Raw genomic sequence first — 11,289 nt, 5'->3', positions numbered from 1 at the left:
ACTCATAGAGAGGTGAACAAGTGATTTCGACCTGTTGCCTTTAGTTTCCTGATTTGAAACTAGTATCGTTGTGTACCTCACGTCATAAGTTTTCTTTTAATTTTATATATAGTTTGGGCGTTCTCCTAATGTGACCAAAAATAGCCCCAAACTTAACATTATCCTTTCTCTAAAAACACCATTTTCTTTAGTTAACATCTGTACTTTAATAATTAATTAAAGTGTTTAGACGATGATAACAATAAATAATATATTTGTGAAGATATTACAAATCATAATATATCATAATTTTTTTTAAAAATTAGGCTGCAATTTTCAAATTGAGCCCATACATTCCTACTGTCCGTCTGTTTTTCGTCGATCTTGAGAATAGTTAGATAAAAATCGAGATCAGATGTGGAAGGTTTTAAACCGGAAGTCACGTGATTTTAATTCAAAGTTCTACCTTACAATGTCACAATAAGTAATTTTATCGTTTTGTATTAGTGTAAACGTAACGCCACGTGTCTCTGTGATAACACGAGTTTCTTTTAAACTCAATTCTCATTAACAAAGACAATTCTAATCCGCAATCTGATAAACTTTGTCGCCTATTCAGAGAAAGTTTTTGTAATGTTATCGATGTTACTAACCGATAATCGCTTAACTTTTCAACGTAATAATAAATAAGCAAAACAGATAAGCATTAGTGACAGATAATACTAATTCAGTTTTTACTTTCCCAGCTCTGTTATATATAACAGAGGCAAAATTAAAACTGCCATTTTTTAAATACTGTAATTAAAAATATAAAAAGATTTTAGTAATAAAATATTATAACAGATGGCGCCATCAAAATTTTAAATGTTGCCGAGAAAGTTAAGCAACTCGCTGCTGGATTTTTTAAATTTATTTAACTTACGGTTATTGTGATACGTAAACTTTAAAGTAAATTAAATCATTTCTTGTTTCCGTCGTAAAAATGCGTGCCCTATAATTTTCTTTCTGAATAAAATAAATATGTAAATTACGATTGTAAAAATTAATAACAAATTCTTATTATAGAGAAATAATAATATTTTGAATAAGAATAAGAATAACACTATTTTGGGGTGAAATTTTAAAAAATTCCCACTGGAATCTGTTTGTCTGTCTGTCTGTCCTTCCTTAATCTCAAGAACGGAGTTAGATAGATGAAAGTTTGGCCAGATAGGGAAGCTTAGGGGCAGGAAGCCTCGATTAACTATACATAAACTTTCAATGCAAACCGAAAGTAACGTTATTTCAATTCAAAAATTACCCTGAAGGGTGTTAGGTAGATGACCGGTATGACTCTATTATTAACAGGAAAAGTATGATTTTAATTAGCTTTAATTTCTAAGTTTTCACTCAAATATGTAGAAGAAAATATTCAGATTTTATTTAAAAAGAGTTGATTAGTAATTGATAAGCGAATTTTTAAATAAGACATTTTGTATATCTAGAGGAGCAGTAACTCCCTAGTCAAATATATCTGAGGGGTGCCTCCCGAGAGGCCTTCTTACAGGAAACTGGCCCCTATTTTGATATTATACATGTGAAGAAAGCTCGGAAAACTCAATTGATAATTTGGCCTAATATTTGCTTTATTAGTTTATTTATAAAATGTACAATAAACTTTAGAAATTGTAAGACAAGTATTATAGTTAGGCACTAATAGTGAAAAACGAATTTTTCAATAAAACTGGATACTTTCAGAAACAAATACAGTAGAGCGTCGATTATCCGAATCAATTGGAGACTGGGGTTGTTCGGAAAAAAAAATCGATGTTTCGGATAACAGATTATGTACGAAAAAATATATTAACTTATCCCATGTTGAAATTTTTCTCCGTTGGGTGTCGCTTCGAGTTGAATTTTCGTCGATGTTAAGCAAGTCTAACGAAGACTATTGTATCGTTAAAAATTATTTTTTTATTTTGTACGAACAAAATAAATATATTGAAAAATATAAAAACAATAAAAATTATATTTCAGAAGTTAATTTAGTATCAAAAACGTAAAATATTTGAATAGCCCAAGACGTAGCCAAAGATTGCAGCGCCAGCACTGACGAAAATTTAAATTTGCCGACTGGAATTCTTTCGGATAATTGACGTTTCGGATACTTGACTTTCGGATAATCGACGCTATACTGTAATCAATTGTATCTTCAAATTATGTTGCATTGAATGGGGTTAATTCTATAACAAACATTTGGTGTTGCGAGTGTAGTGAGACGCCCGTACATTGAGACACTTGGACAAGTGCCCCCTTTTCGTCTCAGTTGCTTTTTGCCTAATCCACAAGAAGGCCCCAAACAACGGACTTATAACCTATTATAAAGGAAAATAATGAACGATATTTGTCCATTGACCCATGCAACTTCATGATATGTTAAGCCAAACCCCATTCCTTTTTTTCAAGGCCCGACATCTTGTGGAAGCGCTGATCCGACGTTGAGTTTGAAGCTCCTTGCATAATGTATGATACTCTTTTTATAGCTTGTGCCCCTTACTTTTTTATAGTCCTTCATTATTTTTACATATATATTTCTTAAATACCAAAATGAAGGAATCAAACTGAATGCACTGTAGATTAACTATTTCAATAAAATTAAATTTTTGAAATGAATGTGTTTGAAATAAAACAATAAAGTTATTCTTCGTTTGTTCGTCTAACATCCTCTATTCAGAGGATTTCTGGTGATGGACAACTTTCCTACAAAAATCATTGTCCAGAGTGCACTCTACCAATTTACACTAGGTCCAGTTCTGATGCTATCATCCCATTCAAGTATAAGTCTTCCAAATTTATAAATAATAATACTTTAAAGTAATTGTAAAATAAAATAATGATGCTTCAATTATTAGTTTGGAATGATGAAATAAGGCAATATAACATTTAGGCGATCTTCCAAGAAGGGAATATCTATCGAGAAGACGTTTTATACTGGGCCCTAGTTAGGTATTACACGCTAGAAGAAAACCCGAAAAATTCCAAGGAGCCTTCTTGTTGGTGGAGGCGTACCGCGACGAACTATAAGTATTTGGTGTTTAAACACCATTGAAATTGTCCACTAGTGAACAATTTTAATGGTATTTAAATGAATACAGAAGACCGGGTGGCCGAGCCGTTAAGGTGGGAGCTTACCGCTCTGGGGGACCCGGGATTGAATCCGGACGGGTCAAAAACTCCCCAGGAATTTTTCGGGGGTGGCCCGTCCCTCACCACCCGGCCTGGCCGAACCTATAATGGGCTTGTTAAAAGAGGCCTTCTTAGCGCCCACAGGGCGGAAAGAGTAAAAAAAAAAAAAAAGTAGCAAAGCAAGATTTACTTTTACACTACCATTTATATAACAGAATCATTTGTCATGTAAATGTTTGATTTCAATTTAGAACACTTAATAAAAATGATGAAATTAAATCAAATTCCATAAAGCCGATTTGTGTTTTTGGATTTCACGAAAAGCAATATTAAAATATTGCTACATAAAGTGACTTTGAGAAATTATAAAGATCATTAACTTCAGCGATTCAAGTAAAAATCATCATACGATTTCTCTATTTTAAAGTTTATTCAGTTGTTTTCTTGAAAACAATTAAATGGAATCGATTAAAATCAAACGATTTCATTATATTAGAATTTTGAGCCAATGATGATAATTAAATGAACGTTTATACTTTTATACTTGATAAACTGTCTTTTATAATGAATTTCAACGTATGTTATGCCAAAATTTCGAATTCTACGATGGATGGTTTGAATTCGACATCCTAAAAGTATTTATAAAAGAGATTTAATTTTAGACTAAAAGTAAAATGATGAATTTCCAGATATTCCCCGCTGTTTTTGTTCGAAAAAAAGTATATTTTTGCCAAATTTAAAGTATCTTAATTCATGCGTAAATACGAAATGAAGGTCGAAGAAGACGAACTGGGTATGTTGCCAACACAATGTTAAAAAATAAAAATATAAAAAACGAATTATCGAATTATAAATAAATGCCAAATATATGTTAATTAATAATACCAGATATTTCATTTAATCAAATAAATTCGTCTTTATAATAATAATTAAAATGGTTGTTGTGTGTTTTAGGTGCGTATGTGTGTGTGTTGTATTACGTGATATCAGTTCTTTTTTAATCAGTTACAATGATTAAATATATCTAACTCACAAAACAAATATAAACTTTGTAAAGGTATAAGTTTTAGCTTAAATAATTAAGTGTTTTAAGAGAAAAATTATATATTATTAAATGTGAAAATTTTCGAACTGTATGAAATTTCAGACAGATAAACTTTTTATTACCATAATTCTTAATTTCGAGAAGAAACGAGGTTACAGACTTGGCAAAATTCCTTCTTTGTTTACAGTATCCCTGCCAACTGTAAATAAAAAGTATAAAATTTTAATGCTTGACCACTTTTATGCAATTCTTTTTGTTTCATACTCTTTTTATATTCTGACAATGAATATTGAATTTAATTTATTCGAATTTTTCCTATTATAATAAATCTGTAAATTATAACTGAAAAACTTTTATAATATTTTCTCTCGGATTTCCTTTCAGCATCGTTAAAGATACCTTATTTTAGTTATAATAGGAATTTTAATCAATTTTTTCAGATTAAATAGCAAGAAATAAAAAAAATTTGTTACATGGCCCAAGAAATACTTAAATAATTTAAGTTTTGCAGTTACAGCCACTGTAAATTACACATTAACAAGCAGAAATTTTCAAATAAATACATTTTTGAACTAATTTAATTTCCATTTAATCAAATAAATACATCAGACTGAAGCCGAATTTCGCTGCCTACGAATAAATGTATTATTTTCGGATAACTTTATTTGAAATTCTAGACGCATACCGAGCTTCTATTTCATTAAAGATATTGGCATATTTCCGAAAAAATGCGAATATTCAATTTTGAACCGAAAACCGAATATCTATTACTCTTAAAAGCCTAAGTATTCGTTACATTATCCTTTATGAAGAAAGTGATCATACCCTTGGTTTTCAAAGATCTTTGCATATGAAACTAAAATCGATACTGTGATTTTATTTTATAGCAGAAATAAAAACGAAATCCAGCAACGAGTTGCTTAACTTTCCCGGCAACATTTAAAACTATATATGTGACGCCATCTATTATGCTAATTTATTATTAAAACCTTTTTATATTTTAAATTTTAAATTATAAAATGGCAAAAAGCTTAATTTTGTGGGTAGGAATTCATCACAGTTTAATTTTTTTTTCTGGTCGGAAAAGTTATGCAACTTGATGTTAAATTTTACTACTTTAGTTCTTATATTATTTAGTCGCATTGCAAACTCTGTAAAATCCATCGTGTTTTAATGAGTTTGCAATACGACTAAAGAATATAATAATAACTTATTTACTTTTTTTAACCTTAATTTCGAATGAAATAACCCAGAATGACTACAACATAGCTCATGTAATATAATAAGTTATAGTATTTATATCAATGAAGTTATTGTAAGAAACAATTCGACTTAACGCAGCCGGCAAATATTACGTACTGTATATGAGTAATTTGTCAGTTAAGAATTAAAATTTCCGTCAAATTACTATACAGTAAACCTAGATTTAACGGAATAATTCGGGCCAAAGAGGTCTGTTAAAGCGAAAGTCCGTTATACGGTATAATAAAGTAGGTTTTTCCAAATGTGTGTTAAAAAATTAAGAAATTAGTTAATTTATCTGTTTTTATACTTAATTTTAATTACACAAATGTATCTAAATAAGTTAAGTATGTATGAGGTATACTGTATGTTTTACAGTAATATCATTGTAACGGATACCTACAGAAATACTGAAATCGAGTGGCATTGTAATAAATAAAAAGTCCATGTTGTGTACTTATTAACAACAACGAACTTTTGCTTCGTCTAAAAAACAATTTTTTTTCGTCTGTAAAGATTTTTATCTGAGAGAGGGAAAAAGAGATGTCGAGCTTGTTTAGCTTGTTAAATTAGAAAAATGCCAGGAATTTTCTGTTATTCCATTCTTTAAAAGTGGACCTAATATATATGAAAAGATCTATATCTATGTTTCTGAAAATACCTGCAGGAGAATGAAATGAGTTAATTCTCCAACAGGTGTCTTCTAGTGTAAAAACTTTTCATCGTTAATTGTGAAAATGAATAAAACGTTTATTTCAACTATTTCCTAATCTACTATCATAGCTAATATTATTTTCTAATGGTAACAGAGGAATAAATGCTAAAAGGAAGTGAACTTAAAAATATGTCTTTAATAGGAAAGATGCCGAAATATTTTAAAATAATTAATGATGACGCTTAGAAAATACAAATTAAAATGTAATAATAGATATATTATAGTTAATACAGTGAAACCTCTCTAGACGGGAATAATTCTTAGGAAAGCAGCGATTTTCTGTGTTAAAAACACCCGTTTAAAACGGAAAAGATGGTACAAATACGGTTTACGCAGGTTTACTGTACATATAAGATATTTGGTTAAACAGTCAAAAGTGCAAATACAGACCCTCAATTTAACGGACTAATCGAGGAAGGTGTTCGCTATTGCGAGAAAGTACAGCATTAATAACGAAATTACAATGTACGGAGTGCATTAAAATCTTTTTATAACACATAAGTATATAAGTATAGATAAAATATTATTACAATGTATATTGTGCCATTGATCCTCCCTTTAAGCGTGTCTATTCGCGAATACATAAAAATAATTTTAATTTTTTTCTTTAGAACAGAGATTGTTCTTTCGTTAAACCGAAGAATTACAGCTTTTTCGTTATTTACTCATTACAATGTTTCTATTTTACGAAATATTTTGGACGGGATCAAACAAACGAACTAAACTGTATTTAATAAATTATTTTATAGTTTTAACATCATTATTTATGTATTGAAATATTAAATTTTATCATTAAATATTATTAAAAACAATACAGTGGCAATACATTTACGTACAAGACAGATATTACTGAAATAAAATGTAGTTCAATAATGCAATTGTCCGAACAATAAACCCGTTTCGTTAGTAAATATTTAAAATTTATATTAAATAAAATTATTCAATTTTGCAGTAATTAGATACGTAAATCATTGCACGAACTCGCAACTCTTCGCGACCCTCCAAAACCTGCGACTCCAGTAAACAGGAGTTGCGAGTTCGAGTTCCGTTTCGGGTCGATCTTCCAGAATATTCTCAAATTAAATTCATTTATAATATTTAACAAAAGACGACGACATGGCGACCTGCCTAAAGGGGAGGGAGATAGAGATCATAGTGTGTCATATCTCCAGCGTGGTCAGACTTAATGAAGATTTAACTCGTTATTAGCATTTACAGCTTTTTATAAAACGCACGTATACTCTGAAAATGAAGCTTTTTATCATTTTATAATAATTAATAATATAAAAATTAAAAATCTCGTAACAGATGGCGCCACATACAATTTAATTATTGCTGGATAAGTTACGCAACTCGTTACCGGATTTTTATGATAGAAATTAAACCGATTAAAGTAAAATATTATTTAAACGTTTAATACTTCACGCGATTTTTTTTTCACCGTTGAAATTTGAAAATTAAACTTAACTTGAAAAGAAAAATGAGAAAATAAAAATAAACTTTTATAGTTTACTTGGTATTCATTTTATTTATTTTTATTAAAATAGAATAATTAACTATGCGTCACTCTTCTCATTTTTCTATTCAGAGTTTATTTTCACTTAAAAGTATATGACTGGTGGTGCCATCTGTGATCGACGAGTGAAAATGCTAAAAGAAATTATCAGTTTGTCTAAATATTATTCTGTAAATAAAATAATATATTCCGGGAGTGTGGTTGGTTTAATAAAATGTCTCTCTTATTGTGGAAATGGGAAATTAAACATAATTCTTTAAGTATTCGTGTTTGTGTTACAGCGAACATAGAAATTTTTAAAATAATTCACAAAATTATATTAAAATATGTTTTATGTTATTTTGAAATGATAACTGCAAGCAAAATTTTTAAGAATATTCAAAATGTTGTTGTTTGTGACTTAGGACACCAACAATATGGGCTAAATTTAGATTGATGTCGGCATCACAAACAACAATTTGGGCTACGAAAATTTGCCTAATTTCCGTCCTGTTCAAGAGGACCAAGAATGCAATGAAATCGGTCAGATGGTGCGTAGAATAAAGAATAATGCTTCAACCCAGACTGTAAGTGTTAACATGATCTTTATTGAGCCGAAGAATAAGAGACAATTTGTATTAATTGTAAGCAATAAATGTTGCTATGAGCTTTCTATATCTATTTAATATACCGTTACATGTAACCAGTTAAGAATATAATCTATCTATTCTATTGTAATATCTAAAGTTATATCTATTTGTTTTGATTTTTGTCTATTGGTGCCACATTTAATCGTGAATCGTCAGTGATTAACGTCGTGTCTTCTTGTCGTATCATTCCTTACGGTAACAATACAGTAATATTACATTGATAGACTGCGACAGATTCGTCCAGCATTGGTGAAGGAAGAAAGAAAATTCATTAAGAAATTGATCTGAGGATACAAAATTGATCATTCAAAGTAGCAAATGAATACATTACATAATTGAATTAGACCAATTACAATGCAAGATTACAATCATTTTTTCACACAATAATAAATAATGAGCGCTATTTATTACAACTTTTTCGAAAAATAATTACTAAGCAATTTTTTTATCAAATATACAGTATTTTTTATCATTTAAATTTCTTAAATTATTATACATATTTTTCTAATATGGAATTTTACTCACAAGCGATTTTACCATCAGCCATCATACAGCAGTCCGTACAGCAAATTTCACCACTAATCAATTTACAATCATACAGCTTTCGCTTCTGCTTTATTCCATTTGATTCAGTATAATTGTGTACGTTACAAAAACACTACAAATTGTCAATATCAGTTTTTTATCCACAGTAAACATTTCACAAGCCGTAAATTGAGGCAAATCTTGTACACATTTTGTACGAAGAGATGAAAGAAAAGTAGAACTCTGTATCGAGTGATTATCGTTGGATGAAGAAACCGTGTAAAGAGCTTTTATTATTTCATTTGCAATTTTTTTCACTCGATGTACCGATACACATAAGTTCATAAAGTATAAAAAGGGAACAACAGATGCCAGAATGAAGTCGTTTAACTTATCTACTTTCATAGATTGCGAAATTGTTAACATTAAGTGAAAACTGAATATGAGACGACTTCCGACGCAAATTGTCCAAAGAAATAACATCGAGGAATAAATATTCGATAAAATATTAATAATTCCTAAAACATACGTGTATACTTTCAATGTCGAATGTAACCGTGAGGAGGAAACACGGCCCTTTGTTAGGAAACTCAGCAAAGAGATTAAAGCATTTTCTAATTCTTCACAAATTACTGTAAAAAATAGAAATAACCAAAGAGTAGGCATTACATAAAACTCATAATTAAGTGCGCCATTAAAAATCAATATGATGATTTCTACAGTTCGATTAACTTGAAATCCCAATGTTTTATAATTAATTTCACTTGAAGATGTCATTGTTGATATAATGCAGTAAACAAAGAAGCATATCCAAATAATAACAACTTTAATATTTAAATATTTTTGATTAAATTCACATTCTAACGGAAAATCTTTGAGTCCGTGAATCTTCTTGATCAGTTCGCGAATTTCGTTTTTTTTAGCATGAAAATGAATTATGGATGAAAGATTGGCTATTAGAAAAAATTCATAAAAGGCTAATGTCAAAAATAATAAAGTTATATTGTTTTCTTTCAGAAGAAAAATATGTTTTAAATTTACATAAATGGTATATAAGATACCGATAATAATCACAATTATATCCAATAACGTAATTCGTCTTGCTTTGTAATTTAAACCAGAAAACATCATGGAGATGAGCAATAAATTCCAAGTACCCCGATATCCATCCTTGTGAGTGGATTTGAAAATAGGATAAACGTTACTTACAGAGGAAACTCTCATTTTTACAAACGGAAATACTGTATTCCTATAATCTTAGTGTCACTGTGTTTAAAGATCTTATTTCTGAAAAATGACCGTAACGTTGTATTTCTCAAACTGATTTCTGCTTTTATGCTTTCAATGCACACGCAAATTTTCATTAAAATAATTTTTTAAATTTGAATTTATAATAAAACCAATTATATAATTTTGTATAGTTCAATAAGTGCTATATTCCGCGAAGGTCGCGAGAAAGAAAAATCTATAATTTAATTAAATATCTGAGTTTGTAAATATTTTCGAAACGAATCGAAATTAATTAATATATATTTGAATGTTTACAATAATATATTAGTTTAACCGTATGATTTTTTTTAAAACTCTTTCCGCCCTGTGGGCACTAAAAGGGCCTCTTTTTGCAAGTCCATTATGGGTTCGGCCAGGCCCACAACGGGCCTGCCGGGTGGTGAGGGACGGGGCCCGACATATCCGAACGGACCACCCCCGAAAAATTCCTGGGATTTTTCGACCCGTTCGGATTCCAACCAGACCAGTAGGCTGCCACCTTGATCGCTCGGCCATCCGGCCTAACCATATGAATTGAGTCACGTATTAAGCTTGAATGGAACATCTATTTTCAACTCAGTGTGGACACAATACGTGCATGGCACTAAAATTAGAATTGGCTCGTCCATGCCCGCAATGAACACGTGCAGATAATAGTTTTACACTGGTTTGTCTTTACTACACCATAGTGAATTATATTTTTTTAAGTTAGACACTATCTACAAATAATTCCTGTTGATGGTCGTACACATGGGCATCCGCAGGAAATTTTCTAGGGGATAAAACTTGAAGATACATAATTATATCAATTAATTTGTCTTTAAATATATAATTTTTGGAGGGTTTTTTACGAGTAGATTATAGAATAAAGTATTGCATCAATACTTTATGACAGACAAAGCGTCCCATGGTCAGAGTCTGTAGATTAACTGGTCTTTTGACTAATAGTTCAAACTTAGCTAGAGACAATATTTGCCACTAGTTGGCGCCACTGTTAGCAGGAGAGCGTTGTTCTTGCTAGGTATATACTGAAGTCAGTGATTTTGACTTATAATAATTGTTTTTTTAGCTACATAAAAATGCCAACGTGCTTTGTGCCAGGATGCAAGGCAGGATATAAGTCATCGAACGAGAAGAGACATTTCTTCCGTGCTCCTAGCGATAAGATTGAGGAGTGGATGCGATGCATTCCACGAGACGACAA

Source organism: Centruroides sculpturatus, unplaced genomic scaffold (genome assembly GCF_000671375.1).
Source record: "Centruroides sculpturatus isolate CEXI.00-Female unplaced genomic scaffold, Cexi_2.0 scaffold1367, whole genome shotgun sequence".
NCBI classification, from domain to species: Eukaryota; Metazoa; Arthropoda; class Arachnida; order Scorpiones; family Buthidae; genus Centruroides; species Centruroides sculpturatus.
The sequence above is the reverse complement of the archived record's forward strand: the minus strand, read 5'-3'. Positions refer to the sequence as shown.